Consider the following 13,033-nt stretch of genomic DNA (forward strand, 5'->3'; position numbering starts at 1 on the left):
TGAAAAGTTCAATGAATCTCAAAAGAATCTAGGAGTTTCAAAAACCAATTAAAACCTAATAATACATTTCGTTTATCTTGGTGGAAATTGGTGAATCGTCATTCACCTACCTTCAAATATTTTATAGCTTGGATTACGGCATCCCACTTCCAAGTTATAAAATAGTTTGTTGGGTCCTAGCCTTAATATATCATATTGGGTGTTATATTAAGGACTTAAATCAACTTTACGTGAATTTCTCCCATTGTTGATGTCTGGTTTAGACAACAATGATCTTCCCAAACCAAGCTTTCCTAATGAATATGACTTCCCGAGTTTGGCTCATGGAAGTCATACTTCTCTTCCTCCACCTCCTCCAATTATTCTCCCTAACCCACAAGTTCAAGGTCACTCAAGCCCTAATGGAAAGCAAGGTCTATGTGTGATCACATCTTAGAGATGAAGTCACATATTGACAAGCCGGGAGAGTTAGGTGTCAAAGTCTTGAGAAAGTTGGATGTTCAATCATTTTCTAAGTCACATAGTGAGTTCCTTTGGGACTACTATGAAACAGACTATGACATGAACCTTAATGATCATATCTATTTGCTTGGTGCTGCTGAATCAGCAATGATTTGGAACGATAGTAAAGCAAATTTGATTAGAAGATCAACTTCCCAAAAACTTTATGGACAGTGACAATGGTGACACGGGAAATCCAGAAAAAGCATTCTCTTCCCAATGGAAAGGGATTGGCCATAGTCAACCCGGTTGACCAAATGGTAAAGAGAAAGGCTAAGTCTGAGATAGTCCCATTACCAAAGGGTCCATATGTTTATTTTGCAAAAGGAAGGGGCGTTGATTGCAAAGCTGCCAAATTTACCTAAGGATGTTAAAGTCAATAAGTTTGACTCTACATCAGGTAGAGCCCATTATCTAACTCTGTTAAGTTCTATTCTGAGATCCTCATTACATGGTGTGACTGGGTCACATGTTGATGTTTTAAGAATCAAAGAATAGAGAGAAATCTTAAAGGAAGTATATGCTGATTCTGACCGCGAAGGTGGATTTCGATCGCATCAGAATTTTAAGCAGTTGCTTAAGAAGTTATTATATATTGCTAAGGAATAGATAACAACAATTTTCAATGTGGATTGTAAGGATAAGTTTTTCCGCAAAGTTTTAAAATAAAAGAAAATTGTTTAATTTTATTTATTTGAAGTATTCTTACAATGACATTTGTGGAAAATTGTTGCTTATATGATTCCACTGACAGCAATATTGGAAAATGGATTTGATTCTTTCATTTGTGGTAGTGTCTAAATTTACCAAATCAGGAAAGTTCCTCATCGCCCAAGTTTCAATTGGACCGAAACTTGGAATCATGCAAGTTGAATAGTATGATGAATGAGAACTTTCAAGGATTGGAAAATCAAGACTAATTACTTGTTCACATGGATGTGTGAGTCAAGTGAAGGACTAAAGGGATCGAGTACACATTCTTGTGCACTGGTCATGTCCACCACAAAACTCGTTAAGACTATTTGATTTACTAAAGTTTAGTAAATATGGTTATACTTACAAGTTTAAGTATAATTCTGAAACATTGGAAAAGTCTCAATGTATGGCAGAACGAATGGGAATAATCAAATTAGGCAGAAAGATAAAAGTTTCTCAAATCTGAAAAGATGGGAGAGTACTTTAGTATCATGTTTGTGATCATCTTAATGATTTAGAAATCATATCACAATTAGTCCTCTAAAGGTCATCTTAGTGCATTCTTATGACTAAGAAGAGGAGTCATGAATTGTTGAAATGGTTAGATCAGGAAGATGAGTCATACTTCGTTCCAAAACAATTCTTAGAGTCATACTCCAAGATTGTAACTTGAGTGATATATCTTAAAGAAAGGTTTAAAACACTTGTCAAATGTAAGAGTAAAAGTGTCCTACTCTTGTACATTTGAAATTGGTAAGTTGTGATGTTTTGGATAAAACAAAGACCAACTAAGGCCAATTGTGTGAAGTGTTTGTCTTGATAAAGAATCCGCACTATCTCTTGAATATTTGGCAAGATAGTCTTATATGTCAAGAGGATAGTGGGAGTCTTAAAGATCCTAAAAAGAATTTCAAGAACTAATCAAGAATAAAACCTGAGGTTCTTCACTAGCACACGACTTGAGGTTTATAACCTATCGTGTTGACATATTCTGTGCCCATTCCAGTTAAAGTTGGCTTTGCATAGGAGTTCTGAAAGTTCTCAATTGGTTGCATAACAACTTGGAAGCAATGGCAGGCCCTGTACTGCCAGGTAGCAAGAAGTTAAGATTGCATAAGTTCAGTCCATATGAGTTTGGATTTGTCATTATCCTTGTCTTGTGACTATGGTTTTGACGATTCACACGGATAAGAACACATACACCATAAAATCTAAGGGTCATAAGGTTTCTCTCCGATTCATGAAAATGATGGTGAGGAAACACTTCCACCAAGTATATTTGAAGCAGATGGCAAAAGGTCTAAACAATTGAGACTATGATTACGGCATCCCTTTTCATAGTTCTGAAATTGTTTAGACACACATGCATGCTATCTAAGGAAAGGTGTATGATTTTGATAAAGTTTTATCAAAGCATCTCGTATCAGAAATCTGAACTTTGGTAAGAAAGTCAATAAAGTATTGATTTCTAGAAGTCCAGCTGATTTCTGAGTACATGTCAAAGCTAGTGGGAGCATAAGTGTTATGCTAATAATCATCATGTTAGTGGGAGCATGATAATTATTGTTAGTGTTGCAAGTTAGCAATGTTAATTATAGAAAACAAAAGTTTCAATTCGTGAGGCTGCAGGGATTGAAAAAGTTGTTTGGCTATAATTAAGGGAGAGGATATATTTCATTTCAGTTCTAAAGGCTTAGATTGAGACCTTAATCATCTTTAGTCAAGAATATATATATGAATTTCATGTTGGATTGGTTCAACTTAAGGAAATTCTATATATTGCGTTCTCAAAATTCGATTATGATTACGGCATCCCTCTTCATAGTCAAATTTTGAAAACATGGCAAATAAAAATATTGTAGCAAAAGACTGGTCTAGAATCATGTCTTTATGTGAGACATCATGAATCGTGTACCATTTGCTTTGGGTACAGGATCGATTGCATGTGCTATAATATTTGTCATTTCTAAATTTTTCCAAATGCCCAGAGGCATTAAGAAGGGAAAAGGTCTAGAATTGGATATGACTAAAATGATTAAGCAATTTTCGAGGACAATCTGAGGTTTACCAAAGATTGGTTGCTCAGGGACAGTTGGAAGTATAGTGCTAATTTTGGAAGGACCATATTGACATATTCTGAAAAGAGGCATCTCTTATTCAGAAGTGATAGTCAAAATGAGAATATGGAGTTGTCTCCATAGGTGGAAGTTATTTGTGTAAGATTAGAAAACTTAATGCAAGAAGCATGTCCAAAGCAATGTACTTTGAATATGAGACTTAGTTTCCATTGAGTTGATCTCCATTGGAATACCTTATAATGACTGTTGACAAGTCTTTGTGACTTTGTACATATTCATTACAGGAGGGTCAGTGCATATAAGTTTAAAATCTAAACAGATTTCGATAAATGATAGGAATTTGAAATTCTCACATTTTTCGATAAGGATTTGGGAGTGTGAAATTAGAATCATTGAAATTATGTTCAGTTGGTTTATTTCACAAAGTAAGGATCATAGACAAACATAGAGTGCATACTTGGTTTATGGCAAAGCTATTGTTTAAGAAAAACATAGTGTACATGCTTGGAGCATGGGACAACTAGTGTTTTTAATTCAAGTATAAAGTTGATAAAACCGAAACAATGAATAATGAGTAATTAGTATGGTGATAAATAAAAGTGTTTATTTATATTCATAGGGTTTGATACCATATTTGATTCATTTATTCTTGTGTTTCACTTTGCATGTTTTGACTTCCAGAATAACTAAGTCGCTCTTCCTGAATGATTAAGTTATTCAAACCATCCATAGTCGGTCATATGTTGGAAGTAGATATGAATCAAGACTGTCATGGGTTGGTTTGTAGAGGTCCAAGTTGGTGGACAAAGTGGTGCTACAACACTCATGAGTGCTCATAAGTTCTGAGTATTGGATTCAACCCGCGCTCATTTGAATCACTTCATGGATTTTATCACGAGTGATCATGAGACGATAATATCTTATATTCTTCAAACCTAGAGATATGAGTTGTTACTATGAGTTGGTTATACATTGATTGCACGAAAATGCATTTGGTAACTCGATGTTATAAAACGTGCCTTTGTGTATGATTGAACAAGTAGTAGAACAAGCCATATGAGTCGAAGTTTATCCATTCCTTTTTCCTTCGGGATAAAAGCGATATTTGTGGGCCCCTCGATGATTTAAAGATGATACATGTGAGTGCTTGGCCAAGCCAAGACTGATTTGATTTGTTCAATCAGTCAGTCATCATGAATCGGAAATCGGGAAACAACAAATGGACAGAGAGAATGATTATAATCCATGTCTCAGTCCATATGATATCTAGAATGGAGGAATATATGATCCCTTATCTAATGGACAAGTCATTGACAAGGTCAGAGTTCGACAGCGGCTTTAAGAGCTACGATTGCCAGTTAGGTTTTGAAGTCATACTCAATAATAGTTTTAGACTTATCCAAGTGGGAGACTGTTGGATTAATGTCTAAGTCCATAACTATATTTGGTATGTACTTGACCCGACCCAGCATGGTCCATTTGGGTTGCACTTCATCGGCACAATTTATATGGATAGTCTTTTGAGAATAGTATATTTATTATTTATATTAATATATTATAAGTTCTAATATATTAATATGGAATCATATTATTTAATTAGTATTGATCAAGAATTAATTTAAAATTAATTAAGTGATCAAAAAGAACTAATTAAATATGGACTCTTATATATATGGAATGGGCCAAGTTCATTTAGGTTGGGCTAAGCTTTCATGGATGGTCCATGGAGCTTTTAACCCATGGATCCTATGTAAATGAAAGGTCATGGGTATTATGGTTTACATGGATGTAACCCTAATCCTCCATAATATATAAAGGGGTCCTTGGCTCACAAAATTGGCACAAGTGTGTGAAAATAAGAGTGGGCCGATTTTAGTGTGCATACATATTCTCTCAAGTTCTTCCAAGGTGTTTTGGTGATTTGTGATTCCATTTGAGGCTTCCACACTATTGGGGCTAAGCTCTTAAAGCTTGAAGACATCAAGCTACATCAAAAGGTATGTCATCTAACTAGAACTTTGTAGTATAGGTGCTTCATAATATGCTAGTTAGGATGAAACCTTGGAATAGTTAATATTTGCATGTATAATAGAGAAAACATAGATCCAAGATTTATAGGGTTGCATGTACACCATAGGAGTGTTAGAATGTTCAAAACCCAACAAATATATCTAGAAATAGTACTAAGAAAAAAAGTTAGGTGATACATACCTTTTGTCTATCAGAAATTAATGTAAAGTTTGAATTTGTTCCCAGATCCAAATCTTCTCCTAACAGTTCCAAAAACCAGGTCCAACTACTTGTTGATTCTGTCTCTACCACTGCATATGCTACAGGGTATATGCCATTGTTTGAGTCCAACCCTACAGCAGTTAACACTTGCCCAGGGTAAGGGCCCTTCATGAAAGTACCATCCAGGCCTAGAAAATCTCTTAACCCAGCTTTGAATCCCAACTTTAATGCACCTAGACAGACATATATTCTTCTAAAAGTTCTTATGGTAATAGACAGGGAGGTTTCTGGATACACATCAATCTGAACTGTTGTACCAGGATTAGTGTTTAGTAGCTCCAACACATAATCCCTCAAAAATCCATACTGTATTTGGTAGTCCACACTAATGATACGTTCAGCCATTGTCTTTTCCCTAGCAACCTTTTGCATTGACATTCCTAGCTCTAGTTTCTTGCACAACTCTTCGTGTAAAGCTTTCACTGGAATTCTAGGGTTACTCTTGATTTGTTGAACAATTAAGTTTGCTACGTATTTGGAAGTGCAAGCTTTAACCGCCCTTGTTTGCAAACATTTATGCTCATCTTGTACTGTTTTCACTAACCAATCCTGATTTTCATTAGCCCTCGATATTTGGACTGCCCATGGACATGTACCTTTATTGGTAATTACATCTTTACCCTTGAACTTTGCCATACTTCTAGTTGAGGGCCCACCACCATCAACTACTTTAGATGGCTTACTTACAACACCTTTACATTTCACCCTAATCCGGATTTTGTCATTTTTTGCTAGGTATAAAGACCTCTTTGTTGCTACAGCATGTGAGTTCATGTAGTTTTTAACATCACGCTTGGTTTTGAAGACCTGGCCAATCTGAAATGGTTTTACATGAACCTCTCCATGTGAGCATGTACTTGACTTACTCAACTCTTTTAGTAGTCTCTTCCTATCATCTTCATGAAATCCTGCAAATTGATAATCATCAGTCGCAATAACTTCCAACTCATCATCAACCATGTCATTCCCTTCATCTTTTGAATGATTGTTTAAGATTCCATGTTCATCTACATCAACAGCATTATGGAATTCACTCATGTCTACATCTACATCAAATTGTATGTTAGACTCATCAACATTGTATTCACTGTCATCAGAATCATCTCCACTACCCTCAGAACCATGGCCACTCTCAGAATAGAAAGCCTCTCCACTATCATCACTCACCATACCTTCTAGATAATCCACTTCTGCTTGTTGTTCACATGAAGTTTGAACATTAAACTCAGCATCATAATCAACATAAAGTGAATAATCCTCTACAAATGGTTCAAAGTCATCAACTGTTGCACTATTAGCTCCATCATCAGCTTGGCAGCTTGGTTCCTGTACATGGTAAGTTCCCACTGGTTCTTCAGTTTCAACTGCACTAGCGATCACTTCTTCTTGAGTTTCAATTTCATGATTGACCACTTCCTCTTGAATGACATGACTTTGTTTGCTAGCTTGTGACCTTATAAATGGCAGAATACTCTTTGAGTAATCATGCCCTTCATCAACATCTAATACTTGTGACTGCTCATAATCAGGGTTCATAGACTTGTTTAGATCAAGCTTTCTACTACATGATCATGCTTCTCTCCTACAAGGTTTCTTTCTATTCATTTCAGGTGACACACTATCAGGCTCCAACTCTTCAATAACAACTTTAGAAGGAGACTTGTAATAACTAGCTACCCTTGTCTGACCAGTTTCAATATACACCCTTACAAGCATGTGTTTAGGGACATATGATACCATTTTAAGTACATCTTGGTCATTACCTAAAGGCATTAAGCCATAGTCTAAAGGGTATTCAGGTATACAGAAATGGTAGTAAAGGGTTTGCTCAGTTTTGTACCCTAGTTCTCGGACCATGTCATCAAGCTCATGAACTGAAAATAAATCAGTGTCAACATCATCTACATATGCTACAACACCATCAACGTATTTCCTTCCAGGTGATTTGGTGAAGACACCACTGTAGTGTATCTTCAAAGTGAAATAGTTGTCATATCCTTCTGCAAACACAAAAAAAGAAAAAAGTAAAGTCAATGATTTCTCTACGTGAACACAATCGACCAAGAAAAAACAAGTTTTGTTGTAGTATCGTATCGTATCTTTTTCCTAAGTCCTTTACGGTTGCAAATGTTTCTCGAAAACACCATATTGATAGCACCATTGCAATTCCTTCAGCTTAAACCCTAAATCCCAATTTATGTTCTTGCTTCGACAATGGGAATGAACCCGACGGTTACAAATGTAACTGGTTATCTTCTTGGGAGAGGGACGGGTAGTGAGTTGACGTGCAAACAATAGGTAATCATTTCATATTAAAGAGAGAAGGTTACAACTGAAATGACGAAATTACCCCTGCAATATAATATTGAAAAAATGAGTTAACGGTGAATCGCTAACGGAGTGAGCCGGAAGGACCAAATGTTAAAAGTTTTGAAACCATAGGGACGATTCGTGAGGTTTTTGTAAATTAGGGACCAAACTTCAGATTTTCGGAAACCACATGAACCATTTTTGAAGTTTTGTCTAAATAAAAAGATGTTATATCGTTGTGGGGTCCTTGATATTTTTTGTCCAAAAGATCTTTTTGAGGAAAGAGATGAGCCTCCAACGTGTACATCCGTCTAGTAAAAACACCACTAATTTAATTTTCAAGTTCGAAAAAGTAATATATATATATATATATATATATATATATATATATATATATATATATATATATATATATATATATTCATCTTGTGTAACAGGGTAAAAGGGAAAAGAACTTGGCCATGTGATTTGTGTTATTTGATTAACATATGATAGTGATTTATATATCATTTGCTGATTTGTACAATGTTTCATTTTTAGAGTAAATTTTACGAATCGTTTCTCGTCCAGGTGTCAAAATGCATATTTAGTCCTTATTTTTAAAAATTAATTCAGACCGTCTTTTAAGTCGTAAAAATATGCACGTTTCGTCCCTAAAATTGTTTACCAGACTTAAAAAGTCTATTTTACCCTTATCTATTTATTTTTGATTTATTTTTGAATTGTTTACTTATTAATCATATTAAAAAAAACCTCACTTTTACCATCTACCATTTACTTTTTGTCCCCATTCATTTATCCTTCTTCCTTGTTTTCCTGTTTTTTGAACCAGCAACACCATAACCATCCTAAATCCTTCCTACTTCTTCATTTCATCTTCAAAAGCGCTAGAGAGAACGATGGGTAGCCAGAGCCACCACCGCCATCATCAGAGCTATTGAGAAAGAGAAAGAGAAGACTGTTACTTCACTCTATCAGTCGATTGCCACCCCTTTTCCTACCGGAAACCAATACCCTCCGCCTCCTTCATCTTTCTCCCCATCGGGATCCAACACAAGATCTGATACCTTAGATCACCAACTTTTCTTATTCTTCTTCTTTTTTTTTTCCAATCGACGGGGCTAAATATAAATATCTATACTCTGACAACAAACGTCTTCCGCCTCCATCATCTTTCTCCACACCGGAAACCAGCGTCCTCCACCTCCTTCATGTTTATCCAAGCTCCCCACCTGTGCACCACCGTCGATGTAGATCTACACTCCGACAACAAACGAATCATCTTAGATCTACACCACAGTCTCCAGTAACACGACTAAACATACATTGTATCTGATTTGCACCTCTTCTTCTCTGATCTTTAACCCTTCATCTTCTCCGTTCGAATACTGTCTTCATGTGGCTGGTGGGTGGACGTAGTTGTTAACTGGAACTCTTTATCTTCTGTTGAAAAAATGTGTTTGGTGAAATAAGGAGAACGAGAGTGTGAAAGGTGTATGGTTTTGTTATGATTGCTGGATTTTTTAGACTTAGGGAGGAGGGAGTCATTCCCTCCCAACCCACTGAACCCACTGTCACATCACTTTTTCTTTTTTATTTTTCTTCATCTTTCTTAGCCCACAACACACAGAAACCCTATCTTTTTGAACCCACTCAACCCATTCAAGATAAAATCTTAATTAGCAATAGAGTTACAGCCGGTACCACTCTCACTTCTGCGGGTTGTTTAATTGGTTTAACTAACCCACTTCATCATCCCACTCTACTTTCACTCTCTCATTTTCTCTTGTACCATGTGTTTTAAAACTTGTATCTTAGTTGTTTTATACTCTCTCCGTCCCAAAATTATAGTCCATCTTTCCTTTTTGGTTTGTCCCAAAATAATAGTCCACTTCTAAAAATAAATAACATTTTTACCAAAATACCCCCTCATTATTACTTAACCAACTAAGCATTTAATGTAACATTAAATGCAAAGTAAGGACAAAACTGTCATTTTATTAAATAAAGTTAGTGGTAATTAATGCTTTTCTTAATATGTGTGTTTTTTGTCTGTGGACAATAATATTGGGACGGAGGGATTATTTTTTAAATTGAGTTGGTTGAGTGGGTTGAGAAAAATAGGATTTCCGTGTGTTGTGGGTTGGGAAAAATGAAGAAAAGGAAGAGACAAAAATTGATATGACTGTGAGTTCAGTGGGTTGGAAGTGAATGACTCCCTCCTCCCTTATAGATTTCCAGTGAGTGGTTGGAGATGGTGGCCGATGGGTGGCCTGGTTCCTGAAACTATTTAGGAGTGGGTGGATTTGAGGAGGGTGGGGGTATAAATGATTTCTTTATTTTTTATTAATAAATTGAAAAAAATGATAACTAAATTAAAATAAATAAAAAGGGTAAAATAGTCATTTTATGTCTGTCGGGACGGTCCGAGTAAAAAAATACCATTATAGGGACGATCCGAGTTAATTTTTAAACATAAGGACTAAACGTGTTTTTGGCACCTAAATTAGAGACGATTTGTGTAATTTACTCTTCCTTTTTATATTGCTTTCACTTTAATAAACCTACTATAGATAATAAATTATATATTCCAAATAACATATTTTTGTATATTTATATATTAGATGCTATTTGTACCATGTTTCCTTTTTATATTGTTTTCGCTTTAATAAACATTCCATAAATAATAAATTATATATTCCAAATACCAATGTAAATGTATGTTTTACTATCAATATACTAGTTGTGAGACCCACGTATTACATAAGTTAAATTTTTTTTTTGAAAAAAAAGTTAAATATAAAGATCAAAATATTTGAGAACTTTGAATTTATAAGAAAATAAGAAAAATAATGAATTATTATAATGAAATGTTTTTTTATCTTTTAAATTTAAATAAATAAAAGAAACTATGAGCTTTAACTTTGGGAATCTTGAAATTAAAATGTAAGTTCATTAATGAAATTGATATCTATTTATTACTACATTTATTACAATTACTACATTAAAATATTATGTGGAATTTAATAAAATAGAAAAACTTATAAAATGACATGTGGAAAAAAAATTAATTCAAAATAACCACAAAATGACATTTGACAAATTGAATGAGAATATGACAAGTGGCAAAAAATAATCTTCAATATTAGAGATGATATAACATATATATTTATACATTTTCTTATCATGATAGCCAATGTTTTGAAACTCGGACCGAACATCGCGTTGGCTGTCTTACCGGTTCAATGGTTTATTTTGTCCGACCGATTGGGCCGGTCATAAAAACCGGATATATATATATATATATATATATATATATATATATATATATATATATATATATATATATATATATATATATATCCGGTTTTTATGACCGGCCCAATCGGTCGGACCAAATAAACCATCGAACTGGTAAGACAGCCAACGCGATATATAAGATCATACAAAAATTGGTGAAGACTGTGAGGGCAAATTTATGCCGCTTATTGATATAATTTGATGGTTGAGATTTAGTAGGCCAAAATAAATAAGTCTAGAGAAATAAGGGTTCACTTATGGTATTATAACAAAAAAGAAGGGACCATTTTTTAAAGTTACGATGGTAGAAAGGTAAATGGTAAACAAAGAAATCGTAACACAAAATGGTCCATACGGGCATCCGCCATCCGCATCATACTTATTCCTAAGACACGTGTCATCCCCATGGTAGCGGTTTTTTATTTTTTTTTTATTTTTTTTTATAAATTGTTTTTTTGCTTATAACTTTTTTTTCTTTTGAAAAAAATCCTGAAAAAGTTAAAGTTTTTAAACTTTAATTCTCTACAAAATAAATACGAAAATTTGAAAAAGAAATTATTTTGTTATAATTTTTAAAAAAAACCGAGAAAAAGTAATTCTCCAAAAATCATAAAAATTTAAGGGATACGTCTACTCAATATGCTAGTGACCTTGAAAAATAAGTTTTTGAAATGTTTATTAGCAATTTTAAGAAGTATTAGTTTAAAAAAAATATGATCCAAAATGTAATGATTCAAAACATTTATGATTCAAAAAAAAAAAAAAACTTTGATTCAACTTGTTTATGATCCACAAAATATTTTTTTTGAACAAAAACTTTATTTAATTGAATATATTATTGATCCAAAATCACATGATTAAAAAAAAACTATGATTCAAAATAATTTGTTTCAAAATTTTATGATCCAAAAATAATATAATTCAAAAAAAGTATGAACAAAAAATATTATGATTTTTGATATTCTTTTTATTTAACATTTTATAATTGTTAAACATTAAAACTCAAACTATTTATTTAAAAGATAAAAAAATAAAAAAAATTAATCAAAAAAATAAAAAAAAATAATAAACCAAAATACTAGTATCAGTATCTTCAAGTATATAGCAAAGATATTAAAAAAAATAAAAAAACGAAAAAAAGATTTTTTTTCAAAAAAAAGCGAAAAAATAAAATAAAACAAAAAATATAAAAAGTGTTAAATCATAGCATATATCCGTTTTTTTATTTTTTTTTAGATTTTTTTATAAGTTAAAAAAAATAAAAATAAAAGAAAATAAATAATAAAACCCACTTAAATGACGTTCCGTGGACGTTTGTCACATGTGATTAAATCATCGAGTCTGTATTAATTACCATGAACATGGGTTGCATGCGAACGCACCACATCCAAGTATTTGGATTTGATGTTTGTGCCCTTGACGAAATAAGTGATGGAAAATTGTCGTCGCAGTCTTCACCATTTTTTGAGTCCTTACCGGAATATAATATGTACACACACACACACACACACACACACACATATATATATATATATATATATATATATATATATATAAGTTCAAGTAAAAACAGTAAGTAGTATGAAAACGTAAAAACGCTATGATTATGTTATTATTTTGCAATAATGTTGTATATGTGTGTTATTGAAGTAATTCTAATGTGAATATTGACGTTTGATTATTCATATATTCATTAGAATGTTATTATTATATTATAAATTTTGTTTATATGCATTATTGTAGTCAAGGTTGCAGAAATCGGATTAAATCGTCAATTAATCGTGGATTAATCGTTTGACGTTCTCGAACCGACTAGGATTAGGGGTGCTTGACGGAAATTAGGGATTAATCGGGTT

This window comes from Lactuca virosa, chromosome 1 (assembly GCF_052849685.1).
Source record: "Lactuca virosa cultivar CGN04683 chromosome 1, Lactuca_virosa_CGN04683_v6, whole genome shotgun sequence".
Classification (NCBI taxonomy): Eukaryota; Viridiplantae; Streptophyta; class Magnoliopsida; order Asterales; family Asteraceae; genus Lactuca; species Lactuca virosa.